General features: G+C 46.8%; 1 protein-coding gene and 1 long non-coding RNA gene across 24 annotated transcripts in view; one reads left to right on the top strand and one right to left on the bottom strand.

The window, feature by feature from the left end:
* On the bottom strand, positions 1–7,833 carry LOC128928443 (uncharacterized). Of its 2 annotated transcripts, XR_013519862.1 has the most exons (4): positions 7,143–7,833; positions 3,126–4,524; positions 2,456–2,610; positions 1–652 (listed from the first exon to the last, which is right to left on the bottom strand). It is a non-coding gene; the product is annotated as an uncharacterized LOC128928443 (long non-coding RNA). The 2 variants fall into 2 exon arrangements; XR_008473441.2 differs by lacking the exons at positions 1–652; positions 2,456–2,610 and adding an exon at positions 5,481–6,282 and having other exon boundaries at positions 2,896–4,524.
* A 374-nt stretch (positions 7,834–8,207) lies between these two features.
* Positions 8,208–15,652, top strand: part of TSC1 (TSC complex subunit 1) — a 53,316-nt gene continuing 45,871 nt past the window's right edge. For 11 of the 22 annotated variants that reach the window (XM_017977061.5, XM_035261487.3, XM_017977067.5 and 8 more), the window contains exon 1: positions 8,208–8,252. The gene's annotated coding sequence lies outside the window, so the exon portion shown is untranslated. Of the gene's footprint in view, positions 8,397–15,652 lie in introns of all 22 variants that reach the window. The other 11 variants (XM_002743423.6, XM_035261476.3, XM_017977059.5 and 8 more) reach the window with 2 other exon arrangements.

Genomic DNA, 15,652 nt, shown 5'->3' with positions numbered 1-15,652 from the left:
ACTTTAGCCCATTATACTGAAAAAGTTAAAGAGCTAGTCAACAGCAAGTGTGGACAGGGATGTGGATGCTTTTGCAGGGTTCTGGTGAAAGTGTAGGCTGAGGCAGGCTTCCTAGACAATTCGGTGGTGTATCTTAAAAGTAAGTCTAAAAAACCAAACACCACATGTTCTCACTTATAAGTGGGAGCTGAAATATGAGAACACATGGACACAGGGAAGGGAATAACACACTCTGGGGCCTGGGGAGGGGAACAACACACTCTGGGGCCTGTCGGCAGGCAGGGAGAGGGAGAGCATCAGGAAAAGCTAATGCATGCTGGGCTTAATAACTAGGTGATGGGTTGATAGGTGCAGCAAACCACCATGGCACATGTTTACCTGTGTAACAAACCTGCACATCCTGCACATGTACCCTGGAAATTAAAAAAAAAAAAAAAAAAAAGTAAGTCTACAGTCTGAGCAACATGACAAGACCCTTCTCTACAAAAAAAAAAAAAAAAAAAAAAAAAAAAAATCCAGGCATGGTGGCATAAGCTTGTGGTCCTGTTACTCAGGGGCTTAGAAGGAAGGATCTCTTGAGCCCAGGAGGTAGAGGCTGCAGTAAGCTGTGTTCAAGTCACTGTACACCAAACTGGGCAACAGCAAGACCCATCTGAAAAAGAAAAGAAAAAAAAAAGAGTAAGTCCATGTACGCTATGACCCATCAGTTTAACTCCTGGTTGTGTATCCCAAATAAATTCTGAGCTAGATCCATAAGGGAACAGTATAGTGTAAGGTATGCAGTGATGTTTATCACAATGTCACTTCTGGTGCTACTGCAGTTGTCAATCCCTGAGGGAATGCAAAGCAGGTTAGGGCAGGTTCACATTATGAAATAATTCTCAGCAGCTAGATGGAGCTTCAAAATGATGCTGAATGGGGAGAAAAAGTAAGAAACAGATTGCCACCTATAACATGATTCCACTTAACATAAACTAAAAATACCCACACATTTTGCAAGGATGCATACAGACAAAAGGATACACATGATATACATGACAATGGTTGCTTATGTGCAAGGAGGAAACTGGTTGTGGGGAACAAAGATAACAGGGCCGGGCATGGTGGCTCACCCGTGTAATCCCAGTACTTTGGGAGGCTGAGGCACTTGAGGTCAGGAGTTCAAGACCAGCCTGGCCAAAATGGTGAAACCCCATCTCTACCAAAAAATGTAAAAACTAGCCAAGTGTGGTGGCTCATGCCTGTAATCCCAGCTACTCAGGAGGCTGAGGCAGGCAGAGTTTGAACTGGGAGGCGGAGGTTGCAGTGAGCCAAGATCATGCCGCTGTACTCCAGCCTGGGCGATAGAGCAAGACTCCATCTCAAGAAAAATAAAAATAAAAAAAGGTAACAAACAAATGCAAGTACAAAAATTAGAGAGGGCCCCTTCACAAACCATGGATAATGATGTGACAAACTCAGCCCTGGGTACCTGCTATGGGCTGAATTAGTTCCCCCAAACACTGACATGTTGACGTCCTTACTTGCAGTTCCTCAGAATGTGACTATTTATAAGGTCGCTGCAGGTGCAATTAGTTACATTGAGGTCATGCTGGAATAGGGCGGGCCCTCAATTCGATGTTACTGGTGTAGTTACAATAAGGGGAAATTTTGGACACAGAGACAAGCTCACAGGGAGAATGTCATGTGAACATGAAGGCAGAGAACAGTGTGATACATCTCAAGCCAATGAACGAGGAGGGCTCGAGCCTCAGGATGGCCAGCCAACTCCAGAGGCTGGGGGCGAGGCATGGACCAGATTTCCCTTCACGCCTTCAGAAGGAACCAACCCTGCCGACACCTTGATCTTGGACTTCTGGCCTCTAGAACCGTGAGACAATAAATTTCACTCCATCTGTTGAAATAACAGCCAACCAAGATGGCACCAGTCCTGCAGGCACTTGAGCTGTCATGGACACCAATCCATGCAGCAAGAATAGGTCTTGGCCCCTGACACTACTCCTACTTAGCGTTAGTCTTCAAATGTTTGCTCTCGGCTTTTAAATTTTTTTTTTTTTGGGGGGACAGGGTCTTACTCTGTTGCCCAGCTTTAGTGCAGTGGCAAGATCATGGCTCACTGCAGCTTCCAACTTCTGGGCTCAAGTGATCCTCCCACCTCAGCCTCCCAAGTTGGTGGAACTACAGGTGTGCACCAGTATGCCTGGCTAATTTTTAAAATTTTTTGTAGAGATGGGGGTCTCATTATGTCGCTCAGGCTGATCCTGAACTCCTGGTTTCCAGTGGCCCACCTGCCTTGGCCTCTTGAAGTGCTGGGATCACAGGTGTGAGCCACCGGTCCCAGTCTGTGCCTGTCTTTCGACCTTGAACTAGACGTTTCAAGGGCCCTGTTATCCATCCCGCCTCCTGGGGGCAGCAGAGTTCTTGAGAACTTGGGAGACAGCCCCATAAACACAACCTGAGTAAGCAGGTGGTTCGGTGGAAGGAATGAAGGTGTGCATTTGGCAGCGGTAGTGGAGTCAGGGCAGGGACCTTTATGCCATCCTGGGGGTCCCAAGAAGACTTCCTGGTGAAGATCACATTGGAGTTGAGTCTTGGAGGAACAGGTGTGATCTGGATAAAGAAGAAAGGAAAGCATTCTTGGCCATCTGGCCTCGGTTGTGGCATTGGTTGTCAGGAACAGAACCGAACATCTAGTTCAGGTAAAAGTGGTGAGAGTGTGTGTGTGTGTGTGCATGCACACGTGTGTGTTCATTATTTTTTAGAGACAGTGTCTTACTCTGTCACTCAGGCTGGAGTACAGTGGCACAACCACAGCTCGCTACAGCTTCAATGTTCTGGGCTCAAGTGATCCTCCTGCCTGACCTGCCCAAGTAACATGCCACCATGTCTGGCTAATTTTTATTTTTTGTAGAGATGGGGTCTGGCTATGTTGCCCAGGCTGGCTTCTAACTCCTGCCCCCAAGCAATCTTCCTGCCTCAGCCTCCCAAAGTGCTGGGATTACAGGCATGAAAAAGTGGAATTTATTGAAAAGATACAGGGGCATCTTCTAGACGTAAGCAGGCTCCTGGGCAATGGGCTAGTCTTGCAGCTCTCCTTCCTCTCCATTACCACAGCTGCTCCTTACTGGTCTGGGCATGCTGGCTTCCTCTGCGAGGCTCTTAGCTGTTCTTCCTGCTTAACCTCTGCTGTCCAGAGTGCTGGTGGCCATGGCTGGATCCAACTCCACATGACTCCCCCTCCCCCCGCAGGGAACAGCACGGTCCCTTCTTATTGCAAAACCCCCATGGGCACCTGTCTGAGGCATTTTCTAAGTGACCTGCCTCTTCTGGAGCATTGTTTGAATAGTTCGCCTGCAGTTGTGTAAAGTTTCAACCCTTGACCAACGCCGTATGTCTCAGCCTTGGGGTCTCTCAGTGCAAATTCTCAAAAAGGAGAATCTTGCTGGCTCAGTGTGAGGAAGGTTTTCAGCCCTAATCCAGGTCCAGTCAGAGGTTTGTGTGTGTAAGCATCTGTGTGTTTGGCTTGGTTCAGAGTCAGTAGCCGAAGCTGAAGGCAGATTCTCTAAGAAGGGGCTGTAGCAGTAGCAGTTGGGACCCCTGTGGGAAATAGAACCACCCTCCAAGGGATAATTAAAAAGACAGGTGTGAGCAGCTTCAGAGAAAAAAAGAGGTGCTGAAGCACCTAAGGACTAATGAGCTGTGGGGATCACCTCTGAGTGTGAAGAGAGAGTTGGGGGAACCATTATTAACACCAAGACAGGCCACGCAGCAGGAGCTGTGCATCATGGCTAGGCCAGGCCTGGTGGGAAGGCTCTTCCTTGCTCCCCTGACCCTGCTGCACTTTGGTCAAATGCAAGAGGAGGGAGAGGACTTGCTTAGCAGGTGAGGCTTAGAGGGGAGTCCAGACAGAGAAGGGCAAATGGAGAATGGCCAGCACAGGCTGCAGAGGCCATCTGGTACAGAGGGAGAGGAGATGGTCTGAGCCAAGGCAGGGCAGTGTGAAGCCTCCAGGCGCTCCTTGGTACTAGAGGACACGGTGCTAGATAGCAAGGGGAAGCTGATGGGCTAGAGAGGCCAGGGCCGCCGTGGGCCTTGGGGACTGCCAGCAGAGGCTCAGATCCCATTCTGTTTGGGATGCCCGCTGATGGCAGGGCTCCTGGCCAGGAGGCTGCCGCACAGATAGCTGAAAGCTAAAGCCAAAAAGCAATTCAAGTGGATGAACAATATTTTTGACTGGTGGTGTCCTTCCAAAGGTCTCTGAATCCCACTATATCCAGGCCTTTTGTTTATGAAGGAGAGAAATCCAGTGAAATTAGCATTGGCCGAAATAGTTATTGCTGCACGGAACTTGGAAGGCAGGGCAAAGCTGGCTTCAAGGACTCTGGAAATAAGGAGATAGGGGCATGAATTTCTCTTTCCATCTCCGTCTCTGTCTCTTTCACTCTTTAACCCGACTTGTCACACAGCTTGCTGTAGGCCAGGGGAAGGGAGAGGCCACAGCTTCCTCGTCCCAGTTTAATGACCCTAGAAGAAAGAGAAAAATCGCTTAAAAAAAAAAACACCTATCTTTAAAGACCCAGAGGAGCACTCTAACCCAGCTCAAGTCACAGGTCCACTGTGGACCAACTATTTCAGCTTGTTAAAGTGAACTAAATATGGCCCGAGAAGGATTCCGTACTTAAATATTTGAGTCCTTTCGGACAAACCGTAACCTAGCTTAAGAGACACACAAAAAGGAAAACCTAACTGAGTAGCATGCACCTGTAACAATAGCTGAGTTCTGGCCAATCCCAGCAGCCATACTTCAACCACTCTTAGACTGCTGAGTGTTCAAACTGTGTTCAAATAAGGTAAACGCTGAGCTGCAACCAATCTCATCGTTTTTGTACCTCACTTCCGATTCCTGTACGTCACTTTACTTTTTTGGTGGGGGGGAGGGGGGAGAAGAAGTGTTGCTTTGTCATCCAGGCTGAAGTGCAGTGGCACAATCTCAACTCCTTACAACCTCTGCCTCCCAGGTTCAAGCAATTTTCCTCCTTCAGCCTCCTGAGTAGCTGGGAGTACAGGTACCCGCAGCCATGCCCTGCTAACTTTTGTATTTTTAGTAGAGATCGGGTTTCACCATGTTGGCCAGTCTGGTCTTGAACTCCCAACCTCAAGCCAGCCACCTGCCCCGGCCTCCCAAAGTGCTGTAATGACAGAAGTGAGCTACTGCACCAGGCCACTTTACTTTTTTTGTCTACAAATTTGTTCTCACCCCTGGAGTCTCTCTGAAACTGCTGTGATTCTGGAGGTTGCCTGACTCATGAACTGTTTCTCTTTTTTTGCTCAATTAAATTTCATCAAATTTTTTTCTTTTAACAAGCTTGATGATGAGCATCTCAGATTGGCCAAGCCTGGTCCATCTGCTGTGGCCTGGGGCTGGTATGGTGATTGTGAGGGCCATCAGCACTTGAAGAATCGAGGAAGGATGGGCTCACCTCTTCTGAAGGCAAGGGGGAGACGTGACACAGCCAAATGCAGCAGATGTCCTCCAAGACATGCATCCTGTCAGCACCACCTGCCTATGCAGGGCTCAGCCCTTCTATGCTCAGACAGGCTGGTCAGAAAGTTCCCCTGTCGCAGGGAGGCTCCAGGGTGGTGTGTGGAAGGTAGCGGTCTGATTAGTGTCTGTTAAGCAAATGACAAAAATCAACCCCAGAGAAGCAGAAAACATCTAGGTGGCCCAGGCTGGTAAGTGGTGGGAGATGGTGGTAGGGCTGTCTCTGCCTGTCATCTTCAGCCTCTTCTCACAAGCCCCTGGTGGTCCATCTTGAGATAACAACGACTATTCTTCTTCCAGACAGTGTACAGTGACAATGTGGTTATGATCCCTGGAAAACGAGCAATTGATGAACTCTGCGTGGCTGCTCCACTCTGTGGCCGGATGCATTCCTGCAGGATGAGGTCATGGAGCCAAGGAAAGTCAGGGTGTGGGGGCTTCCTGGGTCAGAGCTCCAGAGCAGCACTGCTGCTACCCTCCTCCTTAGGTCTCCCTTCACTGATGGTCTCAGAAATCTCTGAACACACTTGAATCCCTGCCCTGGTGCGAATGCAAAGGGAAGAGTCTGTTCCTGTGAAGTAGTTTGTAGATTGGTGGAACTGAGAGAACCCAGATCCTTCTCTGTCTCCCTCAACATTTCCACCTCTGGACCCCATGCAGACTATGCTTGGGTGGTGACACAGAAGAATTTTGTGTTTAGCAGACCCGCTTCTGGGAGTGAGGGATGCTGACAGCCGGCCCTTAACAGTTAACAAAAGTAACACTAATGAGTAGGCTCTGCATCACTTAGAGCTTAATGTCTCACTGAATCCACCCCAAATCACCATGAGCTAGCATTATTATTACTTCCATGTTGCAGGTGAGGAGACTAAGGCTCATCCAGTTAGTATAGTATGATGGCTGAAACCTACATTTAAACTCTGGTCTGTTTGAATCTAGAACTCTTGGCTTCCCCCAGTGACTGTGTTAGAAGAGAGGGATCACCAATTCAATTTCCACCTCCCTCCTAAGCCTTCGTGGTTCTAGAACTATGGTTTTAAAGGTTGTTCACTGCTCAAGGGCCTGGGAGGGTTGGGGGCCAGTGGATAGGGACCAAAATACAGCCCAGGGGTGCCATTTTTCTAATACAGCCCTACCACCACTAGTCTCCTCACCAAGGCCCTATACTGGCTAGCAGCGGCCCGACCCTGGACCATCCGGGGTCTGCTTAGTATTCGGACAGCACCCACGGCGCTGGCTACTCACGCCTCAGGCCCCTCCTTAACCATGGCTGCCTTGCATTGTGACCCGATTAGTTCCCAAGATAACACCTGTTATTCCCACAAGTCACCCAGCACTTTCTTGCCCCTAGCCTCTTGCTCCTTTGGTTCCGTCTTCCTGGAATGGCCTTCTCTCCCCAGCCACCTCCCTGGTTCTATTAGGTTGGTGCAAAAGTCATCGTGGTTTTAATGGCAAAAACAGAGGGATCAGCAGTTCAATTTCCACCTCCCTCCTAAGCCTCATGGTTCTAGACCTATGGTTATAAAGGCTGTTCACTGCTCAAGGGCCCGGGACCGCTGGGGGCCGGTGGATAGGGACCAAAATAAGTCATAAAACCTACCTTTCCTTTAAAACCCAGCCTGATGCCCACTCCTTCAAAACGCCTTTCAGATCCCATAGTTCGACTTCATCGCACTGTGCCTCCTCTCACAGTGCTTCCTGTTCGTGCTGGAGCTTCTCACATCCAGCCTCGCGACAAAGCCCACCTACCTAGCGAGAGAGCATTTCGCAGGCGCAGGGCTCTGGGCTCAACGCTGTCTATACTTCATCTCATTGATTCCTCACGTCGCAAATGTCACTGTGCCCATGTCAAGAAACTGAAGCTTGGAGGACTTAAAGCTTTGTTTCAGCAGGGAACGCAACAAGGCGTTCTGATTTGAAAGCTGCCTCCTACTAGGGCTGGTTTGCCCTAGACGTCATGACTAGGTGTGAAGTGTGAGCTATTTGAAGGCAGAAGCCAGGGGGGTCCCCCGCAATGCCGGAGGCGGGCTTCTGCAAATCCTCAGCCCAGGAAGGAGGCAGCCCTGACCCCCGGCTTTCCGCCCCATCCCTGGTGAGCTGCAACTCCCCTAAGGGCTCCTAAGCAGGCCCTTCACCCACGCGGGCTCCTCGGGAAACAGGATCGCTGTTCTGTAGCCGCCCACAGGAACACTCGAGGGGGCGCCAGGCGCGCGAAGGGCAGAAACGACTCCAGGGGCAAGCGGGAGGGCCCTCCAACCACACCCAGCCGCCACCAGCTTGTTTACGCCGCTGCGCGGTACCTCCCGCCCGCCCGTCACGTGACCTCCCGCTCCGCCCCCTCTGGCTCTCGCGTGGCTCCTCCCACAGCGCCGGCCCTTCTTTTTGCCTCCTTCGCGAAGTCACAAGATCTCTCAGCAGCCACCTTTCGGGATCCTTCCGCCCGGCCCCGCCCCCCCCTCCCCCCGCCATTAAAAACCCTCCTTGCTTTTTTTCTCGTCCAACCCACATCATCGGTTATGAGTGGAAGGGCTTCTTCCTTCCGACGGGGCTGCCAAGCGCGGCCGTCTGTCCTTCGTTTTCAGAAGGAGGCGAGGCGCGGAGGGGAACTCTTTTTCGTGGCGGAGGCCGCTGTGGGACTCGTCTCTTTCACGCCGGGGGAGGTGCTGTACGTCCAAGATGGCGGCGCCCTGTAGGCTGGAGGGACTGTGAGGTAAACAGCTGAGGGGGAGGAGACGGTGGGTGAGTATGAGGGTGTCTCCCCCTCCTTTTTATGGGGGCTTTATGGGGCAGTCCCGGCACCATCACCGCAGTCGGGGAGGTTCGGAGGGGCTGGAGCGAGAGGCTCATTTGCTTGGTAGGGAGCCCGGAGAAGGGGGGTTCGAAGGGCTCTCCCCTCCCTCATATTACGCGCTATCTCCGGCGGGCCCGGCCGGGACTGGAGGGTCCCTGGGAAGGAGAGGTGGGCCGAGCCGGCCACTTAGCTCCTCGTGGGCGTCCAAGGGTCCGCTGCACCCATGGCCTCGGTCCCTCCGGCAGGGGTGAGGTGGGCCCCTTCGCCAGCTCCTCACTTGGTGGGGTGACAGGTTCACGCGAGGTGCGGAGGGCAGGGTAGAGACGCTCGGCGGGAGGGGGAGGGTTGCGGGGGTGGGACTGCTTAAAGAGGGGGGTCGGGGCAGAGGGGCGTGGAGAATGAATGGAGGTTGCCTGTGGGCATCAGGGACTCGCCTGGACTCGGTGTCTCCGCTGAAATTTGCACGACTGTTGTGCCTCGCTCAGGGTGTACTTGTAGGTGTTTAATTGATGGTGAAAGACAGTTACCTTAAAGTCGGCAAAGGTGATTCCTAAGGGACAGCTATTTGCAGAGCCACTCCTAGGCGCTCATTCATTCATTTGAGGAACCGGAGGATGCAGAGCCTGCAGTCGGAGGGACCTTGCAGAATTACAGCTCTTTCTTTGTGTTTCCTGTTTAAAGAGTTTTGCTTTGTGTGTTTTGGATGTGTGGCGGGGACTTGGGAAGGGACGCGGTCCTCCTAAGAACAACAGCTAACGTTAGTGGAGTGCTCTCTGTGTGCCAGGCACTGTGGAAGTGCTTGGCAGTCATTATCTCCTTTGGTCCTCACGACAGAGAAAAGAGGCAACCACTATTAACACCTCCAGTCTTCTCAAATGAAGAAACTGAGGCCCAGAGAGAGCAGGGTATTTGCTTAAGATCACACCCCAATTGTATCTGAGCCAGGACTGGAACTGCTGGGATCTGATTGATTCCAAAGACATGACTCTTAAATTTATCTATTATTTGATCAAAGCTGGCTTGTCATTAAGTGGTTAGAATTTATCATTTAGCCAAGGCTTGTGCACGTGTGTCTGTTTAATGTTGAAGTGGGGGGATGTACTTGGCTTCTCCGCCTTTTGGGATGGCAGTGTTGCGCATGTAAACTTGTTAGTCTAAATTAGGCTAAAAAATATTTGATATTTTAATAAAACTGATGAGTTTACTGCTGAAAGAAGTCCTGCTAAAATCCTTGCTTTTTTTTTTTTTTAATAGAAAGCATAGAAATAGCACTTCACTTTGCATGGAGTAAGCTGTAAAAGTGCTAAAATAGAATAATACTCTTCTGAGATACTTTGATTTATAATATTGGGATCAACTTGGAGTCATCTGAATTCAAACAGGCTGGCAAAGTGGAGCTGTAAATTTCGGGAAGCATTATAAAACCTAATCTTTGGGGAGCCTTTGATTTACAGAGCAACCACCTGTGATTCTTAAGTTGAGCATTCCTGAGTAAACCTGGAATATGCAAATATGAAAACTGATTTAGGGTTGTGTAGGGAAATATACCTTTAACAGTCATGCATCAGGCAAATGAGGCTCCTCAGAAACACTGCAACATTCTTTGCCATTGCCCTGGGGAGCTGCAGAATCTTCCTGTAACCACCTGGTGTAAACTTAAGGGGTATTTATAGAAGATGTAAACGGAAAATATCCTCTTACTAAAGTTAATATCTTATCCAAAACACTCTTACATCACGTGCCTAGAAGGGCAGATGATGTAAACTTTCTCTGCTTCATGCATTTCCTGGTGTTATAAACACTTGGTATGTTCCTAAATTCCTGGTTAGAAAGCAGGTAGCAAGCAGCCTCCTCGTTTCCATAAAATTAGAGTGCTTCAAGTCCTGTGACTCAGTTGTCTTCTTCCTCACCGGGTTAAGAGTTAACACTGATACCGCTCCTGTTGTGGTGTAATATGATGCCTTCTGTGCATGCCTGGTTTCATTCGTGAGATGAAACTTAACCGCCTTACTAGGGCAAATCTAATATATATCTATACATGTAATGTTTGCAGAATAATGACATTGCTGGAAATGAGATTTGAAACCATAGTGCTCATGAGAACCTCAATGTACAGATATTTGATGCTATAGTAGGTAGACCTACATATTCGGTCTTTGAAGACACCATATATACATATATATGTATTTTTGGAAGAAGACTGATTCTGATGTGCACCAGAGGTTGAGGACTGCTGGCTTCAGGTATCATTCTGGCTATTTTCATTTATTATTAATTGCAGAGGTGTTTCTTTTTTTTTTTTTTGAGACGGAGTTTCATTCTTGTTACCCAGGCTGGAGTGCAATGGCGCGATCTCGGCTCACCGCAACCTCCGCCTCCTGGGTTCAGGCAATTCTCCTGCCTCAGCCTCCTGAGTAGCTGGGATTCCAGGCATGGGCCACTGTGCCCAGCTAATTTTTTGTATTTTTAGTAGAGACGGGGTTTCACCATGTTGACCAGGATGGTCTCGATCTCTTGACCTCGTGATCCACCCACCTCGGCCTCCCAAAGTGCTGGGATTACAGGCGTGAGCCACCGCGCCTGGCCAAGAGGTGTTTCTTAAAATAGCTTCTAGCCTCTTTGTGTGTAGTGGTGGGTGAGTTTTGGGCTCTGAATTAGAGCTGACTTGATCTTATAGCTCTGTCTTCATTTGAAGTGTGTTAGGCTACAGGTATGTTCATTTCTGGGTTCTAGGGCCACAGTGAACTAAAATTAGCTTTTCCTGGAATTAATTGGATATTCTTGGATGCCAATGAGCCATACACAGCAATCTCTCAACCATTTCTGGCTTTTCTAAAGAGTCAGATAGCTTTTGACCTTCAGTGGGTCACCTAAGTTCTCTGAGCCTCAGAGTCTTCATCTGTGAAAGCAAGAGTTGGATTGTAAATTAATGAGTATTTCTAGGCCTACATTTCTGTGATTTAAAGTCCTTTGGGGTGTCAGTTAAACATTCTGACTAAATCGATTGAGTCAACCTGTTAATGGTTTTAGAATAACCAAGCAAATTGGTGACTTTGAGCCTACTCCATTGGGTGAAGATCTGTTTATCCTTTATCTTTTCCTTTACATCATGATTTTTTTTTAAAAGGTAATTCCCTGTAAGTTTCCCATATTAGAAATCTTTGAAAGGTTAGTCTTTGTGTTGGTTTTGTCATTTAAGTAGCTGAAGGCATGAAAGAAGAATGTACTCAGTAGCATTAAGATCTGTGGCTGTTTGCTGGAAATGTGTGTGTGTAGTATACACTCGAACACTCAGTTTGGTTTTTTAACCTTAGATCATTGGTAACATAATTTGGATGGCGTGAAATACTCATTCTTCTCCATTTAAATTCATTTGAAAGAGGTAACCTGTCAGCAATTTAAGATTATTCTTTCTCTGGTTTATTTTTAAGCCTCTAGTTGCTAGAAATTAGTAATTTTATGTCTGTTTTCATGGGATGGAATAAAAATTCAAATCTTATGTACTGTGTATAAAATATGCAGTTTCAGGACCTCGTCAGTTTCTTCTTGTCCTTTCTCTTGTTCAGTGCTAACTTTTGTTATGAACAGGGAATCAGCAAAAGGTAAAAATATTTTTTATGGTTGAATGAATTCAGATTTCCACCTGATAAGTAAAATGTCTTTAAAAACCGTGCTTTAGTCCAGAATAAAGCATAGTAGTTACTGCCCTACAACTCACAGGTCACTCTCTTAAGTATATATGATGGCAGTAAAGGCCGTGAAGTGTTGAGTGTTGAGTAGCAAAGGACAGTTTTGCCCTTCCATAGGCGATGTGATCACAGAGGGGAGCTGCAGGGAGAGCAGAGGCAGTGACCTTACTGTGCAAGCAAGCATTAAGACTCTGCTACTTTAAGTAGTTCACAGAGCATTGTAACAAACTTGAACTGTATCCATTTTACGTTATAGAATGTTTCACCAGTGTTTCAAATACCAGTTGTTAAATGGATAGACCACTAAGCATTATGTACCCAGCAATACATTTTGTTTAGTAGTAATATTGTTACAATAAAGTTTACATTTTTTGAGTACTCATGTGCGAAACACTGTGCTAACTGTTTACATGTCTGATTCCCCATTAGCTTCCTACAGCCTTAAGAGGCAGGATAGGAAGAGGAGACAGGCTTAAAGACTTGAAGGAAGTTGCCTAAAGCCATTATTCATGGCTGAGCTGGGATTGCACCTTTCTGGTTGTCTCCAAACCCCAAACATTTAGTCTTCCACTAATGTTTGGGTAACTGCCTCATGCTGATCTCATGAATTAACTCATAGGTCAGGTCAGTGGTTCTTAACTTTGGTGCTGGTGGTGGGGAGATGTGCAGACTCAGTTCCCCTCTGAAAATCTGTGGAAAGCTATGGACCAAATGTCTCCTCTTCTATGTCCCATTATATCCCATCATCACCAAAAAACTTCATATAGACATGGAATTCTGGATATGGCTTCAGGGACTTTATGGACCCAGCTTGAAACCCAGCTGATCATTTTAGGTAGATGACAGCTCTAAAAATGGACTTTGGCTTTATTAAAAACAATCCTTTTTTTTTTAACTAGTAGGCAGGAAAGGCCCAAGTCAAAAGGTGGCTTTATGTACTGTCTAGATTATAAATTACTTTGTTAAACTTCTGTATTATACCCAGCTATGTAACCTGCTAAGTGTTTGTCAGGCTTGGCATTTTGGTCTGTGCTGGTACCTTTAGTACCTGTCAGAATTCCACTGGGCCATTCCCCCAAGGTTTATGCACTATATATTTTTTTCCATCTGAACCTCAATGTAGGTATGTTAATGAATGAATGCTTTTTACCTTCATCCTTCTTTTTCCTAGACCAGTGGTTCTGAACCTTTAGTGGACATCAGAATTACCTAAAAGACCCCACCCCCAAAGTTTCTAATTCAGAGATCGGGGGGAAGGCCTGAGAATTTACATTTCTATCAAATAGCCACATGATGCTCATGCTCGTGGTGCCAGGACCACATTTTTGAGAACCACTACCCTAGACTATCAAATTATACTTTTCTTCTCTAGAATACTTCCATTTTGGCCCTATAAATCTGAAACCTGAAGATATCTCACAGTTTGCTTATATTTCTTTTTGTATTTGTTTTTTTTTGATATGGAGTCTCACTCTTGTTGCCCAGACTGGATGGAGTACAATGGCGTGATCTCGCCTCACTGTGACCTCCACCTCCCAGGTTCAAGCGATTCTCCTGCTTTAGCCTCCTGAGTAGCTGGGACTACAGGCACCCACCACCATGCTCTGCTAATTTTTGTATTTTTACTAGAGATGGGGTTTCACTGTGTTGGCCAGGCTAGTCTCGAACTCCTCACCTCAGGTGATCTGCCCACTTTAGCCTCCCAAAGTGCTGGGATTACAGGTGAATGAGCCACCATGCCTGGCTGCTTATGAAATGTACATGGTATCTGTTTGGCTTGTATTTTCTAATAGAAAGTGAAAACATAAGCATTATTTATTGACGAGATACACCTTACCAAAATCAAGCTCTGGCCTCACAGGCAAGTTACTAGAGGATTCTTCACCTTTGAGAGAGGATATAAGCTTTAGCAAACCATCCATCAAGGCCCCAATGGCAGAAATTCTGAATGGAGAATCTGGCAAGTTGGAGCTCTCCTCCCCCAGTTTGTCCTTGAGAGGGACTCCAGCTGCTGAGACCTTTTAAATCACACATGCCTACACATGTTGGCAGCTTTTACCATCAGCTGTTTTACTCTCACATAGTAAGTACTTATTTCCTACCCTTTTCTCCTTTCTTCTAGATGCGGATAGAATGGGAGCAAGTATCTTACTTACTCTTTTTAGAAGCATTTATGCAGAAGGCACCTTGGTTCACTTGATAGAATATTACTCTAAGAAATCACCTGAGAGTTCCTGAGCCAGAGCAGAATGTTAACCTAACAGTGTAATGTTTCTGCTCTTTCTAACTGTACTTGATATTGAAATAGTCTATCCATTGCCTGAACCCTGTGTCTGAATTGTCCTTGAATTTTTATGCATAAAAAATTGGATATAGAAAACAAGTTATAGGAAAGACATCTGCCTTCATTTACACATGCAGTGCATTTTTACATCATAGACAAATGTGTACAAAATTATCTTAGGCAATTTGATATACAGTTACCTATTTTATGTTACATATAGTCCTGAGGAATCGTAGAGGATAGTGTCTCGGCCACATATCACAGCATTTGTTTTTGAAAAGTTCAAATATTTACCTGTAATTCCAGATAAATCCTTTCTAAAGACATCTTAGGATCTGCCACTAGTATTTTCAAAAGGTATATGTACCTCTTGGCTCTCTCACAGCTCATAATGCATCTTGGCTAGGGCAGAGACACGTGAAAACAATGCATATGGGTCCTGCTAATGACAGCTACCTATAGCTGCTAGGCTGGAGTTCATGTGTAATCCTAGGCATCTAAGCTGTCCATCTGTAAACACCTAAAGAATGATATTAGTTAGGATGAACAGTAAAGACAGATTGGCCTATGTGCTTTCTGTTTCATCTCAAAATACTTAAACACAGAGCCCCTATCTTCTTCCTCAGACCTACACTTTTCAAAAAGGTTGCTGATAGAAGTGAAGTTACAGTGATGAGCATAGGTGAGAACACAACTTTTGGGTCAAATCTGAAAGGGAAAATATCTAGATCTGGAGGCAGGTTTCTTTTCACATTTGGCTTTCAAAGATAAGGACAGAGGTTGAGACTGATGTTCTGCTCTGCCAGGTGTTTCCATCGCACCCCTCCTTTCCCCTCAGGAGGTTCACAAATCACATCTCACTTTACTGACCAGACTGATTGTGCTTGGTAGTACCCCCAGGGCAGGATCCAAATACAAATGAGTAAGTCAATAAACACTTAAAAATATAAGTGGTAGGTAACCTTTGACATACCAACATAAAATTATTGTCGATTTAGTACCATTACCGTTTTTAATATAGTGATAAAGAAGTTAAAAGTCTTAACATTGAGTAATGGACAAAAACACTTTGCTTGACAGGGGGTGGGGGCTCACACCTCCCAGCACTTTGGGAGGCTGAGGTGGATGGATCGCTTGAGCCCAGGAGTTCTAGACCAGCCTGAGCGATATAGGGAGACCCTGCCTCAAAAAAAAAAAAAAAAAAAAAAAAAATTAGCCTGGCATGGTGGTGCATGCCTGTAGTCCCAGCTACTTGGGAGGCTGAGGTGGGACGATTGCTTGAGCCCAGGAGGCAAAGGTCGCAGTGAACCTAAGTTGTGATCATGCCACTGCACTCCAGGCTGCAC

The sequence above is a fragment of the Callithrix jacchus genome, chromosome 1 (genome assembly GCF_049354715.1).
Source record: "Callithrix jacchus isolate 240 chromosome 1, calJac240_pri, whole genome shotgun sequence".
NCBI lineage: Eukaryota > Metazoa > Chordata > Mammalia > Primates > Cebidae > Callithrix > Callithrix jacchus.
Note: the sequence above shows the minus strand (reverse complement) of the source record. Positions and strands in the feature narration are given on the sequence as shown.